This window comes from Scyliorhinus torazame, chromosome 7 (genome assembly GCF_047496885.1).
Source record: "Scyliorhinus torazame isolate Kashiwa2021f chromosome 7, sScyTor2.1, whole genome shotgun sequence".
Classification (NCBI taxonomy): Eukaryota; Metazoa; Chordata; class Chondrichthyes; order Carcharhiniformes; family Scyliorhinidae; genus Scyliorhinus; species Scyliorhinus torazame.
The window spans coordinates 238,140,310-238,163,246 of NC_092713.1; the positions used below are offsets into that span (position 1 = coordinate 238,140,310).

Consider the following 22,937-nt stretch of genomic DNA (forward strand, 5'->3'; position numbering starts at 1 on the left):
GTTGAACGCGCAAGGCTCGAGCGCCCGACCATCCAATCGGATGCGGGCTTTAGATCCCGCCCCCCCCGGCACTGCCGTGGAAATGACATCATTGGGAACACGCGACTGTTCACTTGGAATGTTTAGGGTTTAATTAGCTCGGCGCTTCCATTAACCGTTACTTTAAAAAAACAAGCCGCGTCAGTAACAGAACGAGGCGGCGCGTGCCTCATCCTTTCTCTTGAAGCTAAATACACGGTGCTGATCAAACTGACAGAAAAGACAGGGGGCCTGGAGACCTGCTGGCTGAGCCCCCCGGGCCTGTCTCACCACTGTGACGGCATCGGGAGCTGTGAGCGTGCGCACGCGCCCCGCCGCTGTTTACAAAGGGCGGTGCGCTGGGATCAACAACTCGGCAAGGAGATTGGCTCCTGCCAACGCACACCCCGACCACAACCCTTTGATTTGGCATCTGTCCGTCTGGGCTGATCTGCTGAATTGTTCAATGGGTACTCTTTTAATAAATTTAGAGTATCCAATTTTTTTCCCAATTAAGGGGCAATTCAGCGTGGCCAATTCACCTAGCCTGCACATCTCTTTGGGTTGTGGGGGTGAGACCCAACGCAGATATGGGGAGAACGTGCAAACTCCACACGGTCAGTAACCCGAGGCTGGGATCGAACCTGGGACCTCAGTGCCGCGAGGCAGCGGTGCTGACCACAAAGCCACCCTGCCGCCCGTTCAATGGGAACTCTAGTACAGCACCTTCCCGACCACATTTCCAACGTAACAACAGTGGCGACACTTCCAAAAAGTACTCCTTTGGCTGTAAAGTTCTTGGAGGTCCATGGTGGGCGGGGCGAGAGCGGGGGTCGTCACGTGGGATGCCAAGGTTGCAAGATTTATCCTCAGTTGCAATGGAGAGGTTTTTTTTAGAATTTACAGTGCAGAAGGACACACACTTTTGGACATAATATATAGAATATAGAACATTACAGCGCAGTACAGGCCCTTCGGCCCTTGATGTTGCGCCGACCTGTGAAATAATGGTACAGCTTGACTGCTTAGGTGACCTGAGGAAGGAGCAGTGCTCCGAAAGTTAGTGTTTGAAACAAACCTGTTGGACTTTAACCTGATATTGTAAGACTTCTTACTGTGCTCACCCCAGTCCAACGCCGGCATCTCCACATCATAACATTTTTTGGACACTAAGGGCAATTTAGCAAGGCCAATCCACCTAACCCGCACATCTTTGGACTGGGAGGAAACCAGAGCACCCGGAGGAAACTCTTGCAGGCACGGGGAGAACGTGCAGACTCCGCACAGACAGTGACCCAACCGGGAATCGAACCCGTGACCCTGGAGTTGTGAAGCAACTGCTAACCACTATGCTACCGTGCTGCCCATGTGGCGACATTTACAGACAACTCATAGAAAAGGTCAGAACGCCACTGGATGAGACCAGACGGAAATTGGGCGTGGAGATAGTGGGTAGACTCTGGATCGAGGCACGGCACAGGATCAACGTCACCCCCTCTTGCACTGGGCTAAGCCCAGCTCAGAGCGGTGCACAGAGAGTACCTTACTAAGGCACGCATAAGCGAGTTTTTCCTGGAGATGGAAGGTAAGTGCGAGTGGTGTCAGGGGGGCCCGGCCAACCACATCCACATGTTCTGGTCCTGCCCCAGAATCCGGGAGTTCTTTTGTAATGCATGTCCAGGGTTGTCGGGGTTGAGATGGAACCTTGCCCATCTGTGGTGGTCTTCGGGGTGCCAGAGCATCCAGAGTTCTACACAGGAAGGGGGCCGGGCGCCCTGACGTTCACCTCAATGATCGCCAGACGACACCACCCAAGGCCTCGGAGTGGCTCTCAGACCTGGCTGAGTTCCTGAAACTAGAGAAGATAAAATTCTCAATCAGTGGGCCCGAGGAGAGATTCCACGACACATGGAAGAAGTTCACAAACCTCTGAGGACCTGTTCTTCTAAAAAAATATTTTTATTCGGGTATTTGCAATTTTTATAATAATAACAATAACAGCGACATAAACATGGTACAATAAACATTTCAACCCCATCACAATCTTCACACACCCCAACTATAAAATAACAGTCTAGCCCTCCCCCTCCCCCCCCCCCCCCCCCCCCTTTGGAATTCTGCCTCTTTTTAATTTTAATTTTCCCCGAGAAATTAGATGATCGGCTGCCACCTCCGGGTGAACCTTAACATTGACCCTCTTACGGCAAACTTTATTTTCTCGAGACTGAGAAACCCAGCCATGTCACTAACCCAGGTCTCTACACTCGGGGGCTTTGAGTCCCTCCACATTAATAAGATCCGTCTCCGGGCTACCAGGGAGGCAAAGGCCAAGGCGTCGGCCTCTTTCGCCCCCTGGATTCCCGGCTCTTCCGACACTCCAAAGATCGCCACCTCTGCTGAGGACCTGTTCTCAACCACCAACTAACTGGGGGCGGGGGGGGGGGGGGGGTGGGGGGGGTGGAGGAATAGATAGAAGGGGGGGGAGGGAGAGAGGTCAAGAGAGTACTGCCAGGGTGAAAGGGAGCTTGTGTCAGTAGATGAGAGACGGAGAGGAAAGCCATTCACCAGAAGGACACAGACCCCTCCCACACATGGAAAACTGTGAAAGCGGACCATCCTAAACTCCCTCAAAAACTCAATGGGGGAAGGAGACTCTCTCTCTCTCTCTCCTCCCCCCCCCGCCCAATCAAAACGAGTGTAAATATAAAGAAAGTAAAGAGTTCTGGCATTGATTTTAAATACAAATGTAAATAAGATAATGCAAGCACGGGTACCTGGGTCACAGGAAAAGTGACAATGTGTTATACAATTGTTTATGAAGTTGCTGTTGCTTGACCTCTTCTTTTGCATTTTTGTCAATGGCTTGGTCTCTTGTGTATAAATCTTGTTACTAAATATTAAAAATCCCAATGAAAATATTTTTAGAGGGGTAGTACGGTGGTGCAGTGGTTAGCACTGCTGCCTCACGGCGCCAAAGTCCCAGGTTCGATCCCGGCTCTGGCTCACTGTCCGTGTGGAGTTTGCACATTCTCCCCGTGTTTGCGTGGGTTTCACTCCCACAACCCAAAGTTGTGCAGGGTAGGTGGATTGGCCACGCTAAATTGCTCCTTAATTGGAAAAAATGAATTGGGTGCTCTAAATTAAATATATATATATATTTTTAAAAAGATATCACAAACCTTGGAATCATTTCAGATCTCTTTGGCTACTCACTGGCCAGCAGCTTCTCAGCTTTGTCTGTGACTTCAATGAACAGTACCAGTTCCAGTTTCTGTCTGTTCCTTTGACTTCAAACTTCCTGGAGTGGTTCTTTTCATACTCTAGTTTCCATAACAAGTTGTTCTTTAGCTTCTCTGGAGCTTGGTTTTGTGCACGTTACTCCATTGAATGGATTTCCTGCTTCTAACAGAGCTGAAAGCTGTTCACTCTTTACCTTCCAAGTTCCAACTGTCTGGATCCAGTTAAACACAAAGTCAAAAGGTCTTCTCCCTAAAAGTGGCCCCTGGTTGCTGAGCAACATCTCATTCTTTCCCCAAGCTCATGTTTACTTTTTACGTCATAAACTCTCAGCATAATAAAAACAGTTTAAACTGAAACTAAAACCCCCAATATATGCAAACATTTTTTTTAACATGAATCTAGCTATAGTTGAATGAAATGAAAGTCGCTTATTGTCACAAGTAGGCTTCAAATGAAGTTACTGTGAAAAGCCCCTAGTCGCCACATTCCGGCGCCTGTTCGGGGAGGCTGGTATGGGAATTGAACCGTGCTGCTGGCCTTCCTTGGTCTGCTTAAGAAGCCACTAAACACTAAATTAAACAGAGTTAAGCCCATGCCTTATTTCTAATATTTAACAATACAGCCATAGATCACTTAAAACTACTTGACGCTCTACATCTAAATCTTTTGTTAGCGTTAGGAAGTGGAAATTAAAATATTTTATCAAATTGAATTAAGTGGCAAGGGAATGTGAAAAACGAGTAAATGTCAGGAGTTAACAATAAAAACAACTTGTAGTTAGTAATCTCCGTTAATGTAGTAAAATGTCCCAAATCGCAAAAGCATTATCAAACAGTAATTGACATCAAGCCTAAGATATAAAGACATATGAACAAATTCTTGCATAAAGTAGGTTGTAAGCAGAGAGTTAAAGGATGAGAAAGAGATAAAGAGGTTTAAGGAGACAATTGCAGAGTTTTGGATTTAAAAGTAAAAAGCATGGCTGCAAGGAGTAGACCAATTAAAATCAGGGATATGCCAGGAATCAGAATTGGAGGACTAGAGGAGGTCACAGAGATAAGGAGGGGAAAGGCTATCAAGGTATTTGAAAGCAAGGATGAGAATTGAAAAATGAAGGCATTGAACGAGGAGTCAATGTAGGTAAGCGAGCACAGGGGTAATGAATGAACAGCACTTGGTGTGAGTTAGCATATGGGATTTTTGTATGAGCTTAAATTTAGAGGATGCAAGATGGGAGGCTGACCGGGAGGGCATTGGAACAGTCAAGTCTACAAACACAGGCGTGTAGCAGTGTCTCAGCAGAGGATGAGTTGTAGCAGGGGTGGACAGGCCATGTTACAGAGGCAATCTTCATGCTGTAGCAACTATTGGGTTAGAAACTCACCTTGGGGTCAAGTAGGACGCCAAGGTTGCAAATCACCTGATCATCCTCAGACAGGTGTTACAGAAGGGTAGAGTCGGTAACATGGCTCAAAGATTCTGGCGGGGATATGTAGCAGTGATGGGGTCAGTTATATTTAACTTTTTCACAAAAAGACAGTGATGCGACCATCAATTCACTTGAAGACACGTGGAGAAGTAAACCATGGTTATAATCAGCTTAGAACTGAGCCTGCCTGTGACCGGTACAACACTGAAGGCGGCCCCGCAGGTCGGCAGCTCTTATACTTCCCGTAAAGGGGGTGGAGCCATGGGCGGAGCCCGTACATGCCTCAACATATCCCCTGTGGGTGAAGCCACACAATGGCCCATAGGTAGATCCCACAGGGTTAATCACATATGTTGCTGATTTTCTCCTTGGTTCAATTGCTCTGTTTTATTACCTTTGCTCTCGAGTCGCCAGGTATCTTTATGATACCGCCACGAGGTTCAAGTCCGAGTAATGATCAATAACCCAATACACCGATTAGTAAGATTTAAATCAAAGCACATTTATTATACACAGTAATCGCTACTCATGCACAAATTCTACGTCTAAGCTACTTCTACAACTAACAGGCCTATACTTAACTTCGGACTGGCCCACCAGGTCAGGGGAACAAATGGCCTTTCGTTCGGGTTCTGAGTCTGCGGGATTCGAAGTTGGTACGGATTGGTAGCTAGGAGCGCCTATCTCGTAGCGAGCGTTGAATTAAGACTTACGTCAGTCGATGATCACTGCACCGGTCACGGTCAATGTTGGTTCGAGTTGCTGGGTGACCCGGGCAGGAAAAAGAGAGAGCGATTTGAACCTGGGGCTCAACTCTTATAGTCCCCAGGGGCTTCCCGCCTTTCGGGGCGGACCCTATACCTGGTCCCAAGTGATTGGACTTTGTCCCAATCGCTAGGTTCGATTTTCTCCAATACTGGAGCGGTTCCCTGATCGATGGGCGGTCTTGAGGTGCTCGTTCACCTCCTTTGTGTTGGTTCCTGCTGGCGCCGAGGAGTCTGGCTTTGCTTTGTGTGTCCAAAATGTTACTTATTGTTCCCGGGGATTGCTCATCAGTATGCAGATGGCTGCTACTTTGTTATGCTGATGGCCGCTGGTATCGATGTTGTCTGGCCTTTGCAGAGGTAAATACACAGCAAACCTGCAGCTGCTGGTTTCTGTCTTGTTGGCTGACTTTCCCATCAGCCTTTGCCGTTCGCCATTTTAAATCGGGAGTTGGCCAATTTAGGTGGTTACACATAACACAGTGCACTGGTGAATTATCAGTAATTATACATTCACCACAGACAGTTAATGGATTTAAGAGCTATGAACTGCTTTTTAAGAAGATGGGTATATGTGAAAAACGACGTGACATGTAAAGATTGCTGCAGTGAGTCACTGAAATACATAAAAAGAACAAAGGACTGTATAAATAACAAAGGAAAGTTCTATTAGGACAGGAAAGGAACGTGGGGGAAATATTCAAAATCTGAGGCAAAGCCATGAAACACAGATAAAAACAACAGCTTTAGAGTAAAACAAACGGCAAAACATGCCATCTATAGTGAAGGGAAGGACCTAGGATAGGATCCAGAAAACAGCAGAAAAGGGAAGCAAGGACTTGGTGGGGGGCAAAAAGGAACCACATGTAAATTGTAAATTAGAACCATGTCATCCATTCCTTGTACAGTGTAAAAATGCAAACTTTAATAAAAATATTTATAAAACAAAACAACTGATAATTTGGGGATATTGGAAAGATCTAAAGTTGCAAAAGTCAATATTCACACCAGAGGGCTGCAGAGTACCCAAGGAAAGAGATAAGAGGGCCAGTTCCCAATTAAGGCAAAATTGCAGTACGAGCATACCCTCCTATGTTGCAGACTTGTCTACTGAGCCCATCAGATTTGGCACAGTCACCTAATTTAAATCTTTAAGCATACTTCCTGCATGTTTCCTGTTGTGCCCAGAGTGTGCTATGGTAGCAGATGGAGTGAGGAGATTGAGGACTGCATGGCAGATCGTACAGGGCAGTCATTGCTCTTAAACAGTTGCTGCACAATTTTCATTGATCCCAAGTGTTCTGGGAAACTGTTGTAAAGAAGATGTATGGAGCAAATAATAGAATTGCTCCTATCAATGAGAAAAATCTAGATGCACTGCTGAACTATGTAGAGCAGAGATTGAAGGGAGTTTTGCGACTGGGGGAGAATTGCTAAGATTGGGTTGGTTAAATGGGCCCACAAAAAGGAAAAGGAGGCCAATAATATGCATGGACCAAGCATGGAGTCTAGTGTTGTGTCACATCAGCCATGTAGCCTTCAATGCATGGGTCACATCCCTTCCTATCTGTTTAGCTGCAGCTCTTCTTGACTGCTTAAGGGACAGGTTTCCTCACCTCACATAACAGCTGCAGGTTTCTATGCTCTTCAGACTTCTTGCATGCTCTGTAGTCATCTATTAACATCACGTAGAATGTGAGCTGATCACTGGAGTATGAGTTGTGTTGCATCCTCATGCTGAAAGCATCTATTTATGATTGCATGATTCGGCAGGGATTTGCAGACGTTATGTCAGAAGTCCTGGAAGGGAGGGTAACCCCGAGTCCAGAACTGGCAATATTTGGGGTATCGAATGATCTGGGGGCTAATCCACCTACCCTGCACATTTTTGGGCTTGCGGGGATGATAACCACTCAGACACGGGGAGAATGCGCAAACTCCAAACGGACAGGAACCTGGGGCCAGGATCGCACCCAGGTCCACGCCGCCTTGAGGCATCAGTGCTAACCACTGCGCCACCATGCCACCCCCAACAGATACCTATTTTAAGGATTTTTGGTTACTGGTATTGGCTTAGAAAGATGAGACTTTTTGCTTTGAAAAAGCATAGAGTTTGAAAAGCTATAAATGAGTTATACAAAATAATGACAGTATGAATCTCAGCTTTGGGGGATAGGCAGTTTGATCCAGATGGATTAGGGAGGACCAGGAGAAATAAGTATAAATTACAAAAGCTTAAAACTGGTTTAGATGCTTGCAAGTATCTACTTCCCAAGAGAGCTGTTGGCCTCAAACATTCAAAGGAAGCTAGATGAGTTTCTAAGAGAGGTAAATTATCTCCACGTAGAAGCCAGGTTAATTTTCTTTTGAGGGGGTAGTGGTGTTTGTTGCCCAGTCATTTCGGTCTATTGGAGATGCATGATCAACTTCAGCAGTTGGAGATCCGGGGGCGAAGAAACACCCGGATGAACAAACAAAAGCACCCGGAGAAATAATAATAAAAACACCCGGAATAATAATAGTAAAACACCCGGAGTAATAATAATAAAACACCCGGAGTAATAATAATTAAAAAACACCCGGAATAATAATAATAAAACACCCGGAGTAATAATAATAAAACACCCGGAGTAATAATAATTTAAAAAACACCCCAAAAAAAAAAAACTTCAGCAGTTGGAGAGGAATTGTTCAGATGTTTCTCCTATTTTTCCACCCTTTTGCAGGATATTACCTGATTGTGTGGGTATGGAGAGGCTTGATGCTGACAAAAAGTTACACCATGCTGGGATTGGTAGGTTCAATGCACCAGTTGGCCCTATCCTGTCATTTTTCATAGGTTTGTATGTTTTTAAAGGAGATACCCACAAGCATCAAGAGAGAATTGATACTATTGGCAGTTCAATTACCTGTATGAATCAACACCTGGTGAAGAAACCAGCACTAATGCCTCTCTCCCTTTTGCATGAACTCCTCCAGATCCATGACAGCCCTTGAAGACACAATGAAATGGTTATGCTGATTAAGGTGATTGGTGTTAAAATTGCAGCGAGTGGCAGCAACCATGCTATGATTGGAGGTCTGTACAACAGGAACCCCTCCTTTGTCCTTGAGTGGACAACCCTTTCCCTGGCTATCCTCTTGCTCTTTATACATGTATACAAAACCTTGGGATTCTCCTTAATCCTGTTTGTGAATGACTTTTCATAACCCCTTTTAGCCCTCCTGAGTCCTTGCTTAATTTTCTTCCTACTTTCTTTACATTCCTCAAGGGCTTTGTCTGTTCCCAGCCTTCTAGCCCTTATGAATGCTTCCTTTTTCTTTTTGACTAGGCTTATAACAGCTGTACAGAACCTTATTTAGGCCACACTTGGAATATTGCGTGCAATTCTAGTCGCCACACTACTAGAAGGATGTGGAGGCTTTGGAGAGCGTACAGAAGAGGTTTACCAGTATGTTGCCTGGTCTGGGGGGTATTCGTCATGAGGGTAGACTGGATAAACTTGGATTATTTTCATTAGAATGATGGAGTTTGAGGGGCAACCTCATAGAAGTTTACAAAATTATGAGTGGCATGGACAGAGTGGACAGTCAGAAGCTTTTATTTTTGAAATCTTTTTATTGGGATTATTAAAAATTTTAAACAATTATGTACATTGTTGGCCATGCTTATTCATTGTACAATACAGAAAGGTTTGTCTTTGTGGCTACGAATCGGCGGAGGTCGGGGTACTTTCGGCTGTACCGGGGGACGAGGCAGGGGTGCCCCCTGTCCCCCTTGTTGTTTGCACTGGCAATTGAGCCTCTGGCCATGGCACAGAGAGAGTCCAGGAAATGGAGGGGACTGGTCCGGAGGGGAGAGGAACACCGGGTGTCGTTGTATGCTGACGACCTGTTGCTGTATGTGGCAGATCCAGTGGAGGGGATGGCGGAGGTCATGCGGATCCTAAGGGAGTTTGGGGACTTTTCGGGGTATAAGCTCAACGTAGGGAGGAGTGAGCTCTTTGTGGTGCATTCAGGGGACCAGGGAAGGGGGATAGACGAGCTACCGCTGAAGAGGGCGGAAAGGAGCTTTTGGTACCTAGGGATCCAAGTAGCTAGGAGTTGGGGGGCCCTGCACAAGCTCAATTTGACGCGGTTGGTGGAGCAGATGGAGGAGGATTTTAAAAGATGGGATATGCTGCCACTCTCAGTAGCGGGTAGGGTGCAGTCGGTCAAAATGACGGTCCTCCCGAGGTTTCTCTTTGTGTTCCAGTGCCTTCCCATTATGATCCCCAAGGCCTTTTTTAAACGGGTAAGTAGGAGCATCATGGGTTTTGTGTGACGAATAAGACCTCAAGGGTGAAGAGAGTGTTTTTGGAGCGTGGCAGGGCCGGGGGGGGGGGGGGGGGGGGGGCTGGCGCTGCCGAATATGTGTGGCTATTATTGGGCAGCAAATGTGGCGATGATCCGTAAGTGGGTAATGGAGGGAGAGGGGGCGGCGTGGAAGAGGCTAGAGATGGCGTCCTGTGTGGGCATGAGCCTGAGGGCGCTGGTGACGGCACCGCTGCCGCTCTTGCCGACAAGGTAAACCATGAGTCCGGTGGTGGCGGCGACGCTGAAGATCTGGGGGCAGTGGAGGTGACACAGGGGCGAGGTGGGAGCCTCGGCTTGGTCCCCGATTCGGGAGAATCATCGGTTCGTCCCGGGAAGGATGGATGGGTGGTTTCGGAGCTGAATGGGGGACCTGTTCATCGATGGGACGTTTGCGAGCTTAGGGGCGCTGGAGGAGAAGTTCGGGGTACCCCCGGGAAACGCTTTCAAGTACATGCAAGTGAGGGCGTTTGTGAGGTGGCAGGTGAGGGAATTCCCGCTGCTCCCGGCACAGGGGATTCAGGACAGGGTGATTTCGGGTGTATGGGTTGGAGAAGGCAAAGTTTCGGCGATTTACCAGGAGCTGAAGGAGGAGGAGGAGGCCTCGGTGGAGGAGTTAAAGGGCAAGTGGGAGAAGGAGCTGGGGGAGGAGATAGATGAGGGTCTGTGGGCTGATACCCTGAGTAGGGTTAATTCTTCCTCCTCTTGCGCCAGGCTCAGCCTAATACAGTTCAAAGTTACTCACAGAGCGCACATGACAGGGGCGAGGTTGAGTTGGTTCTTTGGGGTGGAGGACAGATGTGGGAGGTGCTCGGGAAGCCCGGCAAATCACATCCATATGTTCTGGTCGTGCCCGGCACTGGATGGGTTTTGGAGGGGTTTTGCGAGGACGATGTCCAAGGTGGTGAAAGCCCGGGTCAAGCCGAGCTGGGGGTTGGCATTATTTGGGGAAACGGACGAGCCGGGACTGCAGGAGGGGAAAGAGGCCGGTATTCTGGCCTTTGCGTCCCTGGTAGCCCGGCGGAGGACTTTGCTATTATGGAAAGACGCGAAGCCCCCTAGTGTGGAAGCTTGGATCAACGACATGGCAGGGTTCATCAAGCTGGAGAGGATAAAGTTTGCCTTGCGAGGGTCTGTGCAGGGGTTCCTCAGGCGGTGGCAACCGTTCCTAGACTATCTCGCGGAGCGTTAGGAGGAGGTCAGCAGCAGCAGCCCAGGGGTGGGGGTGGGGGGGGGGGGGGGGGTTCTTCTGGGGGGGCGTTTGGCTGGGTGGGGGGGGGTTTCCCTATTGGTGCTTTTAACATATGGGGGGTTATTGCATATGGGGGAAATCCAATGTATAATTTTTGTATAATTTTTGATTGTTGTATTCTTGTTTCTTTCTTTTTGTTGGGGGGGGTTTGTTGAAAATCTGTTGAAAAATTTGAATGAATATATTTTTTAAAAAAAAGAAAGGTTTGTCTTTTCCTTCCCATAAGTTCTCCTATTTACATTCTGACACCATCTAGCTCAATGTGTGCCCACCCCCACCTGCCCTGCCCTGTCCCCCTCCACCCTCCAGTGCGTCCCCTGGTTGGTTTGGAGGGGGGGTGGTTCGCTCCCCCCCTTTCTTTTCTTCCCCAGTCAACTTCGGCTGTGTTTCCCCTGTGATTGGGGGGGTTCTCTTTTGTGTCTCTCCAGCCTTTTCTCGTCTTCCCCCCCTCCCCCTGGGTTGCATGTTCCTATGGTTCCCCCCCTGTCTTAATTTTCTTTTTCCTTTCCGTATTCTTTCTAACTTTCCCGTTTCCCCATCTATTCATTGTTGCTTGCCTCGTACATGTTCTGGAACAGGCCGACAAACTGTGTTTAGGAAGCCTTCCTCCGACTCAACTGAGGTAGCAGTTGAATCACTGGAACATACCCAGCGCCCATGAATTAGGGAGGGGAACATTAGCCATGATACGTACTCCTGTGATGCCTTCAGGAAAGTGCAAGTGTATAGATGTTGAGTTAAGGCAGAATTGTCCATGCAACTGAGTGAGCTGTTGACGTTGCCTACTCACAAAAAAAATTGATGAAGTGGTTGACTGCGCACTATCAAAAAAGAGGCTAAAAGATTCAGTTAGATACTCAACCATGGGTCAGAGGGAGCAGTAAGAGACATTTAGTTATTAACATTAACAGTCTGTTTTTAATGGAATCTATAACTTTTTTTCAACTTGTATCACGTGTATAAAATAGACGGAAATGTGCCATGATTTAGTGGGCAGCACGGTAGCACAAGTGGCTAGCACTGTGGCTTCACAGCGCCAGGGTCCCAGGTTCGATTCCCTGCTGGGTCACTGTGCAGAGTCTGCACGTTCTCCCTGTGACTGCGTGGGTTTCCTCCAGGTGCTCCAGTCCAAAGAAGTGCAGGTTAGGTGGATTGGCCATGCTAAATTGCCCTTAGTGTCCAAAAAGGTTAGGAGGGGTTAGTGGGTTACAGGGATAGGGTGTAAGTGAGGGCTTAAGTGGGTCGGTGCAGGCTCGATGGGCCGAATGGCCTCCTTCTGCACTGTATGTTCTATGTCTATGACCCTCAGATGGCATACTTAAAAAAAAAATTTTAGAGTACCCAATTAATTTTTCCAATTAAGGGGCAATTTAGCATGGCCAATCCACTTACTGTGCACATCTTTGGGTTGTGGGGGCAAAACCCATGAAAAAACAGAGAGAATGTGCAAACTCTACACGCACAGTGACCCAGAGCTGGGATCGAACCTGGGACCTCAGCGCCGTGAGACAGCAGTGCTAACCACTGCACCACCGTGCTGCCCGAATGGCATACTTAATCTTCTCCAGGTGGAGAAATTCCGAAAGGTCAGCAAACCAGTCCGCAGCTGTAGGTGGTGCTGCTGATCGCCAGCCGAGCAGGATTCTTCGGCGTGTGATTAGGGAAGCGACAGCTAGGGCGTCGGCCCTCTTCTGGCTGCTCTAATACGCTGAAGATTGGTCAGAAGCTTTTTCCCAGGATGGAAAAGTATAATAATCTTTATTAGTGTCACAAGTAGACTTACATTAACACTGTAATGAAGTTACTGTGAAAATCTCCTAGTCGCCACACTATGGCACCTGTTTGGGTACACTGAGGGGGAATTCGGAATGTCCAATTCACCCAACAAGGATGTCTTTCGGGACTTGTGGTAGGAAACCTGAGCACCCGGAGGAAACCCACGCAGTTAATTACTAAGGGACATAGGTTAAAGGTGCGAAGGGCAAAGTTTAGAGGAGATGTGCGAGGCAGGTATTTTTACACAGAGGGTGGTGGGTGCCTGGAACTCGCTGCTGGGGAAGGTGGTGGAAGCGGGTACGATATTTAAGAGGCATCTTGACAAATACATGCATAGGATGGGAATAGAGGGATACGGACCCCGGAAGTGCAGAAGGTTTTACTTTAGACAGGCATCATGATCACGCAGGCTTGGAGGACCAAAGGGCCTGTTCCTGTCCTGTTCTGTTCTTTGTTCATTCTTTGAATCCTGCATTGTAAAAATATTAGCATCAGACAACAGAAAATAAACATAGTTGTGCATGCAGTAATGCAGAAATGGCACTAGTCGAAGTCAAAAGATGTCAAAAGGCATTTTTACTTGCAAAGTCTACTCTTTAACACATGTTTTGTTTTACACACGATTTCATAGGCAATAGCCTTTCAGTTTCTGAATGAATCTGTGTTTTGAGTGGCTCAAGAAAACTCAAATTGCTTGAAGAGACCAAACATATTGCTGGGGCCTCAGAGAGCTTAGCTGGGGAACTAATTTACAAAGCTGGTGACCCTGGGAAAGTAACTTTAAAGTAACACAAGCTATTTACGTCATTTTTAAAACATTATTTCCTACAAATATTTTACAAACCTAGTTTCAGGTGAGATTTCAGATTGATTTATCATGCATTTATAAAATAGCCGAGAGAATTTGCTAATAGTTTTTGGAAAATCAAATTTGAAATTAACCTGGGAAAGGAATAAAGAAAATTCAAAATTTCTACTCCCACTTTGGAAAAAGATATATCTTGATAAAAATCAAATTGTCAAATGTGAATCTTTAAAAAAATATACAGAAGAATTAAAAGTAATGCTGAATTGGATTTAAAAAGAACAGAATAATAGAGTACATGTGATGGAGCCATCCAATTATCGCAATATCCTGCTGAAAATATTTTCCCTTCAATTTTCTTTTGAATGTTACGAAGCAAAGTCCTTCCTTCTTTGTACCATTCAAGTAGATCCCGCCTACATATTTTCAAAGGCCTTGACATCCTTCCTAAAATATGATACACATAACTAAACACTTAAGGCTAACCAATGTTTTAGTACAGTTTTAACATAACTTCTTTGCATTTATAGTACATTTCTCTATTATCCTGCACCCTATTTAAAATTGTACTATTTGGTTCATGTTGCCTCTCCTCATTCTTTCCACCAGAATGTATCACTTATCACCTCTCTGCATTAAATTTCAGCTGCAAAGGACTTTCCCATTTCATCAGTCAATATATGTCCACAAGGCATCTAATCCTATCCTTCTTGATGTTTTGCTACATTTCTGAGTTTCATGTCCCACTACTATTCCTTTAATCCCATCAACTTTAATTTTGCGAACAAGACTATTGTCATGCACAGTACTGGTATGTCATATTATGAACTTTCAGTCAGTACTTTTAAATATTGGACGCAAAACATCTGTTAAGATGGCTGCTGTAAAAATCATGTGACATTTGGCATTTGAATTACAGACAGTATCAAGTCTCCAGTGAACAAAGAACAATACAGCAGAGGAACAGGCCCGTCGGCCCTCCACGCCTGTTCCGGTCATGATACCACCCTTGGCCAAAACTCTCAACACTTCCGAGTGCCGTATCCCTCTATACCCATTCTATCCACGTATTTGTCAAGCTGCCTTTTGAATGCCGTTAATGTATCTGCTTCCACAACCTTCCCCAGCAGCACGCTCCAGGCACTCACCACACTCTGTGTAAAAAACCTGCCTCGCACATCTCCTCTAAACTTTGCCCCACGGACCTTAAACCTATGCCCCCTGGTGTCTGACCCCTCCACCCTGGGAAAGAATGCCCTTCCATTTTATCTATTCAGCCTCTCCACATAGCTAACACCCTCACAGACCAGGCAACATCCTGGTAAACTTCCTCTGCACCCTCTCCAAAGCCTCCACATCCTTCTAGTAGTGTGGCGACCAGAATTGTGCACAATATTCCAAGTGCGGCCTTATCAAGGTTCTGTACAACTGTAGCATGACTTGCCAATTTTTATACTCAATGCCCGTCCAATGAAGGCAAGCATTCCATATGCTTTCTTTTTTAAAAAAAATATATTTATTAAAGTTTTTTAACAACACAATTTTTTCCCCTTACAAACAATAACACCCCCCCCCCCATAACAAAATAACACAAAATCGCACTGAGCAAGATATATACATGGCAAAATGGTATATTTACATAGCTTTATACACTGGCTCTTGCCCGCACGTGCCAGTTTCCCCCACCCTCCATGTTATCTCCTGCTCATCCATCCCCTTTCCATATGCTTTCTTGACTCCCTTGTCCACTTGTGTTGCCAATTTCAAAGATCTGTGGACCTATTCGCCCAGATCTCTCTGACTTTCTATATTCCTAAGAGTTTTGCCATTTACTGTATATTTCCCCTCTTTGTAAGACCTACCAAAATGCATTACCTCACATTTGGCAGATTAAACTCCATTTGCCATTTCTCTGCCAAGTCTCCAACCTATCTATGTCCTGCTGTATCCTCTGACAATCCTGAACATTATCTGCCACTCCATCAACCTTGGTGTCATCCGCGAAATTACTAATCAGACCAGCTATATTTTCTTCCAAATCGTTTTTGTATACTACAAACAACAGAGGCCCCAGCACCGATTCCTTTGGAACACCACTAGTCACAACCTTCCATTCTGAAAAACACCCTTCTACTGCTAGCCCCTGCCTTCTGTGACTGAGCCAATTCTGTATCCATCTTGTCACCTCACCTCTGATCCCTGTGACTTCACCTTTTGTACCAGGCCTAATTAAATGTGGGCATAGGTGAAGGTACTGACAGCCATTTGTGGAATTCACACATCTCATTGTGTAAGGATGGACCAACACCTAAAGACGACAGAGAATGACTCTCCCCATGTTTCATACTGCATTGAAGGGAAGATTGAAATTCAACAGCCACTATCAACTTCCTATTGCATCACTATGGTCTCCCCCATCCAAACTAGACTGGCCTCAGAGGTGTTGATCCAGCTGTCATGTGATCGAGGAGCCAGAAGATTAATCGGAACCATCGGTAGTCAGCCAATCTGAGAACCAGACTCAAACTAACTGTAAGTCATCAAGCAGCCAATTTATCTAACCTGTTCTAGTTTCAAAGTTCATCTGAGAATAATGCTCCTCGATATTTGACTGCAAGAAACTTCTCAACCTGCTGCAAACCCGTTGCTGTACCTCACTTCAAATTTAAATAATCAAAATCATTCATCAAATCACACATCTGCCACGAGGGAGACCAGAAGTTGTAAATCAAAGACTAAAGTAACTGTAATCTGTGAAAGTGCTCTATCTCATCTGTATCCAATCTGTGTGCATGTGTAAAACATTGTGTTAATTCGGTGTAAATTTGTGTTAATTTGATGTAATTTGATGTAAACTTGTGAGAATAAATAACCTTGATTTTTTTTTAAAACTCATGAAAGCAAAGGCTTGCTGCTGAATTATTTAACGCACTCCAAGGGAAAGAAAAGACATACCTCTTTCCATACAAATCAAACTGATACGGGTTATAATACATTCTGGATAATAATCTATTCTGTCCGTGATACCATTATGTGGTCACTTCAGATTATTTTTGAACCTCCATATACACAACAACCCCATTATTCTAGACAATCCTCTTCATTGCTTCATAGAATAACTCAATCAGGTTAGTCGCCCATATTGTTAGCCCATTATCAAATCTGAACTGGCTTTCATTTATTAGGCTATTTCTTCTCACGTTCTCTGCCTGAAGGCAGGTCTGACCTGATAGGGCACGGGAGAGAGCCTCGGTAGGGTGCTCTTTCGGAGGGTCGGTGCTGACTCGATGGGCCGATTGGCTTCCTTCTGCACTGTAGGAATTCTAAGTCATGACCTACAGCTGCATGGTCTCCACCATTGTAGGGCAAGGGGGTAGGTCCCAAATCCACCCCAAATCTCACCCACACCAGCCATTCAACCAGATTGTCTACCAAGAAGTCAGAAATACAGTAGCAAGTGTGTTGCAGCTGGGCGCTATGGGCAGTGATGGTAGAGGCTGCAATTCCCTTCCATCACATGTCTGACCAGGAATCACTTCCGCTCTTACGTACTGCCATTGGTGTACATAGGATGGATTTACAAATTGACACCCAACCTGTTTGGCCATATAATAAATGCACCTTCCTGGTCAATCAAGTCATGAGTGGAACTTGAACCCAGAGTGTCTGACTCAGAAGCAGGGACACCAGAAAACCTCCTCTTATTAGCCTATACCTTCTATAATACCAGTTAGTTTTGGCCTGGATTATGGGGCGAAATTCTCCCGAAACGGCGCGATGTCCGCCGACTGGCGCCCAAAACGGCGCCAATCAGACAGGCATCGCGCCGCCCCAAAGGTGCGGAATGCTCCGCATCTTTGGGGGCCGAGCCCCATCATTGAGGGGCTAGGCCAACGCCGGAGGAATTTCCGCCCCGCCAGCTGGCGGAAATAGCCTCTGTTGCCCCGCCAGCTGGCGCGGAAATGACATGTCGGGGCGGCGCATGCGCGGGAGCGTCAGCGGCCGCTGAAAGTTTCCCGCGCATGCGCAGTGGAGTGAGTCTCTTCCACCTCCGCCATGGTGGAGACAGTGGAAGGGAAAGAGTGCCCCCACGGCACAGGCCCGCCCGCGGATCGGTGGGCCCCGGTCGCGGGCCAGGCCACCGTGGGGGCACCCCCCGGGGTCAGATCGCCCCGCGCCCCCCCCCAGGACCCCGGAGCCCGCCCATGCCACCTTGTCCCGCCCTTCAAAAGGTGGTTTAATCCACGCCGGCGGGACAGGCAATTTATCGGCGGGACTTCGGCCCATCCGGGCCGGAGAATCCAGCGGGGGGGCCCGCCAACCGGCGCGGCCCGATTCCCGCCCCCGCCGAATATCCGGAACCGGAGACTATTGGCCCCACCTTTCCTATGACTACATTTTTACTATTAATAAGTTTATAAAAGACTTTTGGGCTCCCTGGTATGTTACCTGCTAACCTACTCTCTTAGCCCCCTCATTATTTCTTTTCCTCTGTATTTTTTAATATTCAGTTTGGTTCTCTACAGCATTATGAACCGTACAATTGTCATAAGCCTTCCTTTTCTGTCCCATTTTAACCCCTGTATCTTAAGTGTTCCATCTTTGGATGCTCTTCTTTTACCCCTCACAGGAAAATGTCCAATGCTTAAACAAACAACCTCCTCTTTGAAGGACCCCCATTGCTAAATTATTGTTTTACATAAGATGTTTTGATTCCAACCTACCTGAACTCACGAGAGTTAGCCCCTCTCCAGTGAAGTATTTTAACTTGACTGGGCTTCATCCTTTCATAACTATGCTCCAAATGCTCTCACACCAAAATATGTTCCACTTGGCTCACCTAATTCCTCAGATTAAAATCCTGCGCAACTTCCTTCCTTGATGGGCAAGAAACACCGATCAAGAAAATTCTTGAATGCATTTTAGGAGCTCCTCCCTCTTTTGCCCATTGCCTGGTTACTGACCTAGTCAATGTTAAAAATCATTCAAATGATCACTACTCGGTGATCCTTACAGTTTTCAAAAATCAGGTTAGCTCACTAGACAACAGCTGATAAAATACAAGTACTTGTTAAGAGCATTCTATTAGAACTCTCCCCATGTCTGTGTGGGTTTCACCCCCACAATCCCAAATATGTGCAGGGTAGATGGATTGGCCACGCTAAATTGCCCCTTAATTGGAAAAAAGGAATTGGATACTTTCAATTTTTTAATAAAGCATTTTATTAGAATATACTACTTATAAGGGCAGAGAGATTATGATGGAGCTGTATAAAACACTTGTTAGGCCTCAGCTGGAGTACCGTGTGCAGTTCTGGTCGCTATACTATAGAAAGGATGTGATTGCACTAGAAAGGATGCAGAGGACTTTCACCAGGATGTTGCCTGGGCTGGATCATTTCAGCTATGAACAGAGGCTGGTGGCTGGGGTTGCTCTCCTTACAGTGGAGAAAGCTGAGGTGGACCGGTTTGAGGTGTACAAATTTATGCGGGCCACAGATAGGGTAGATAGGAAGAAGCTTTTCCCCTTAGTGAGGGGTCAATAGCCAGGGGGAATTGATTTAAGCTAAGGGACAGGAAAGTTAGAGGGGATTTGGGGAAAAACATTTTCACCCAGAGGGTAGTGGGAATCTGGAACTCGCTGCCTGAAAGGATGGTAGAGACAGGAAGCCGGACAACATTCAAGAAACATTTAGATGAGCACTTGAAACGCCATAGCAAACAAGACTACGGACCAAGTCCTGGTAAACGGGATTAGAATAGATAGGTGCTTGAAGGCTGGCACAGACACAATGGGCTGAAGGGCCTTCTTTCTGTGCTAATTTCTTTTTTTTCCTTTGTTTTAAAAATACATTTAGAGTACCCAATTCATTTTTTTTCCAATTAAGGGGCAATTTAGCGTGGCCAATCCACCTACTCTGCATATCTTTGGGTTGTGGGGGTGAGACCCACACAGACACGGGGAAAATGTACAAACTCCACACGGACAGTGACCAGGGGCCGGGATCGAACCTGGGTCCTCAGCGCCATGAGGCAGCAGTGCTAACCATTGTGCCCCCATGCCGACGGCATGACTCTAATTTCTATCTAGGAATACAATATAATTTATTATTTACATATATCATCCACTTACTAATATGGAGAAACATAGGGAGTGGATTCTCTGTTTCTGACGGCAACGGAGAATCCGTGGACTTTAACGACAAAAAGAACGGCGCCGCACCTGGACCGATTCCGCTACCATTGAGGGGCTAGCACTGGTGCCACATGGAACACACTCGAATCCACTGGAAAATGCTGTGGGATATGGCGGGTCCATGATCGATACTCAGGACGCTGACAAGCTGCAGCTGCACATACACACTTATCCCAGCCAAAAAGATGGCACTAGTTGTGCTGGACCGCGCCCATACGGCTGATGGGTCGGCTGGGGCTAGAGGGCACCCATGGGGGGTGCCCTGGGGGAATACCTATATGACCCGTGTCACCAGGTTCAAAGTGGGCTGTTAGCAGTGTGCGCAGCTGCATGGCTGCTTTGCCGGCTGCAGTAATGGTGCTCCGTGTTCGTCCACCCTGACCCCACAGCCCACCCCCTGGCCACCCCCCACTACTTCCTCCAGACCTGGCAGAAGCTTCCCGGCCAGCAACTGTCAGCATACTATGACCATGTTGGGCACTTTCCCTACCGCGCTCATTCCCTCAGCAGCCGCCACACTGGTTTCACGATTTTTAAATGCCCAAGTGAACCACGCCATTGGAAACTCGGCCCATTGGAGGCGGAGAATCGCGGAGGCCCTGGAGAGTACCGTCTCGGGCCCGCTAATAATGTGCGAACGGTGCCTACTGTTCGTGCGGACTGAAACACATTGGGTGGAATTCTCCACCCCCACGCCGGGTGGGAGAATCGCCCAGGCGCCGCGCGAGTCCCGCCACACTGTCCCGATGCCCGCACGCGATTCTCCCAACCCCCCCAAACCGGCACGGCACAAATCACGGCTGGCCACTTGGCGAACCACCGCTTGCCGTTGGTAATGGGCAAGTGGCGACTTCCGGGTGCGGCAATGCGGAGCTGAGCCACACGATTCGGCAGCTCCACGGACTTTCGGGCTCGCTAGAAGAGCCCCAATGGGATTTTTTTTTTAAACTAACCCGTGGAAGGTAAGAGGGAGGTCCCCCTCCAACTTGCATGAAACGGACTCGAAGCGCAACGGCCACAAAAGTGGCATTGAAGCAACGGGAAAAACTGGGGAAAAAAGAAAAAATGGCGGCGGCCAGAGGCAAAGGTGTGCTGCAGGAGCTGGAGCAGCGGGAAGGACCGGGGAAGAAAGATAGAATGGCGGCGGCCAGAGACAAAGTGGAGATGCAGGGGTTTATTAGGCACTGCTTCGAGGAGCATCGCGAGGAGATGCGTAAGGAAATGCTGGCGCCTATGCTTTCGGCAATCGAAGGACTAGGGATCACCCAGAAGGCCCACGAGGTTCAGATCAAGGAGGTACAAAAAAGAGTTGGTCAGAACGAGGACGAGATCTCGGGCCTGGTGGCGAGAGTGGACCAGAGCGAGGTGCTGCACAGGAGGTGGGCGGGAAGACTCGAAGACCTGGAGAACAGGTCGAGGAGAAAGAATCTGCGGATCCTGGGTCTCCCTGAAGGAGTGGAGGGGGCCGATGCCGGGGCATACGCGAGCACGATGCTCGGGGCGATGATGGGCATGGAGGCCCCTTCGAGGCCGCTGGAGTTGGACGGGGCACACCGGGTGCTGGCGAGGAGGCCCCGGGCAAATGAGCCGCCAAGAGCGATGATGGTGAGGTTCCACCGGTTCACGGACAGAGAGTGGGTCCTGAAATGGGCCAAGAAGGAGCGGAATAGCAAGTGGGACAATGCAGAGATCCGAATATACCCGGACTGGAGCACGGAGGTTGCAAAGCGGAGAGCGGGTTTCAACCGGGCCAAAGCGGTGTTGCACCGGAAAGAAGTGAAATTCGGAATGCTGCAGCCGGCGCGACTGTGGGTCACATACAAGGGCCAACACTACTACTTTGAAACGCCTGAAGAGGCGTGGACATTTATACAAACTGAAAAGTTGGACTCTAACTGAGGGTTTGTGAGGGTGGGGGGGATATTTGAGGTTTGATGTGTGATGGTTGTTGTATATAGGGGGTCAATCACATTCACGCGCAGGAACTGTTACATGGGCTGGGGGAGAGAGACAAGGCCGCGACAGGAGCTGCGCCAGAGGGGGCGGAACGGGCTTTGGTAAGCGCGGGGTTTGGTTTTTCCTGCGCGCGGGAAGAAAGGTGGGAGGGGGAATCTCCCACACGGGGAGGTCAAAGGGATAGCTGGGGTAGCCGGGGTCAGCAGGTGTCAGCTGACCTACGGGAGTGACATGGGGGAGCAAAAAAGCTAGACAGGGGTCTAGCGGGGGGGAGGGAAGGGTGGGGTGGGGAGAAAGGGTTGCTGCTGCACTGGCCGAAAGGGAATGGGATATAGAAGAGGTGGTCGGGACGGGGGTCCCCCGTCTGGGGGACTGGAGGGTGACGGAGGCATGGACACGGGACTGGCCCAGAAAAGGAGATGGCTAGTCGGCAGGGGGGGGGTGAGAGCCCCTCCAATCCGGCTGATAACGTGGAACGTGAGGGGGCTGAATGGGCCGGTGAAGAGGGCTCGAGTGTTCGTGCACTTAAAGGGACTGAAGGCGGACGTGGTCATGCTCCAAGAGACTCACCTGAAGGTGGCGGACCAGGTCAGGTTAAGAAAGGGATGGGTAGGACAGGTATTCAACTCGGGACTGGACGCGAAGAATAGAGGGGTGGCAATATTAGTGGGAAAGCGGGTGTCATTTGAGGCCAAGACCATTGAGGTGGACAATGGAGGGCGATATGTAATGGTGAGCGGTAGGCTGCAGGGGACGTGGGTGGTGTTGGTAAACGTGTACGCCCCAAACTGGGATAATGCAGGATTCATGAAGCGCATGTTGGGGCGCATTCCGGACCTGGAGAGAGGAGGCCTGATAATGGGAGGGGACTTCAATACAGTGTTGGATCCAGCACTGGACCGCTCCAAATCAAGGACTGGAAAGAGGCCGGCGGTGGCCAAGGTACTTAGGGGGTTTATGGATCAGATGGGGGGAGTGGACCCATGGCGGTTTGCAAGGCCGCAGGCCAGGGAATTTTCTTTCTTTTCCCATACACAAAGCCTACTCCCGGATAGATTTTTTTGTTCTGGGCACGGCGCTCATCCCGAGGGTGGAGGGGACGGAGTATTCGGCCATAGCCGTTTCGGACCATGCCCCGCACTGGGTGG

General features: G+C 48.0%; 2 long non-coding RNA genes across 4 annotated transcripts; one reads left to right on the forward strand and one right to left on the reverse strand.

Annotated features, from left to right (window-relative positions):
* Positions 1–87: 87 nt before the first annotated feature.
* On the forward strand, positions 88–16,528 carry LOC140426906 (uncharacterized). 2 transcript variants are annotated; one of them, XR_011948339.1, is made up of 3 exons: positions 88–394; positions 8,431–8,530; positions 14,557–16,528. It is a non-coding gene; the product is annotated as an uncharacterized lncRNA (long non-coding RNA). The 2 variants fall into 2 exon arrangements; XR_011948340.1 differs by lacking the exon at positions 88–394 and adding an exon at positions 418–1,603.
* LOC140426907 (uncharacterized) lies at positions 2,518–13,301 on the reverse strand. Of its 2 annotated transcripts, none has more exons than XR_011948341.1 (3): positions 13,216–13,301; positions 8,361–8,443; positions 2,518–6,067 (listed from the first exon to the last, which is right to left on the reverse strand). It is a non-coding gene; the product is annotated as an uncharacterized lncRNA (long non-coding RNA). The 2 variants fall into 2 exon arrangements; XR_011948342.1 differs by having other exon boundaries at positions 13,193–13,301.
* Positions 16,529–22,937: the final 6,409 nt, after the last annotated feature.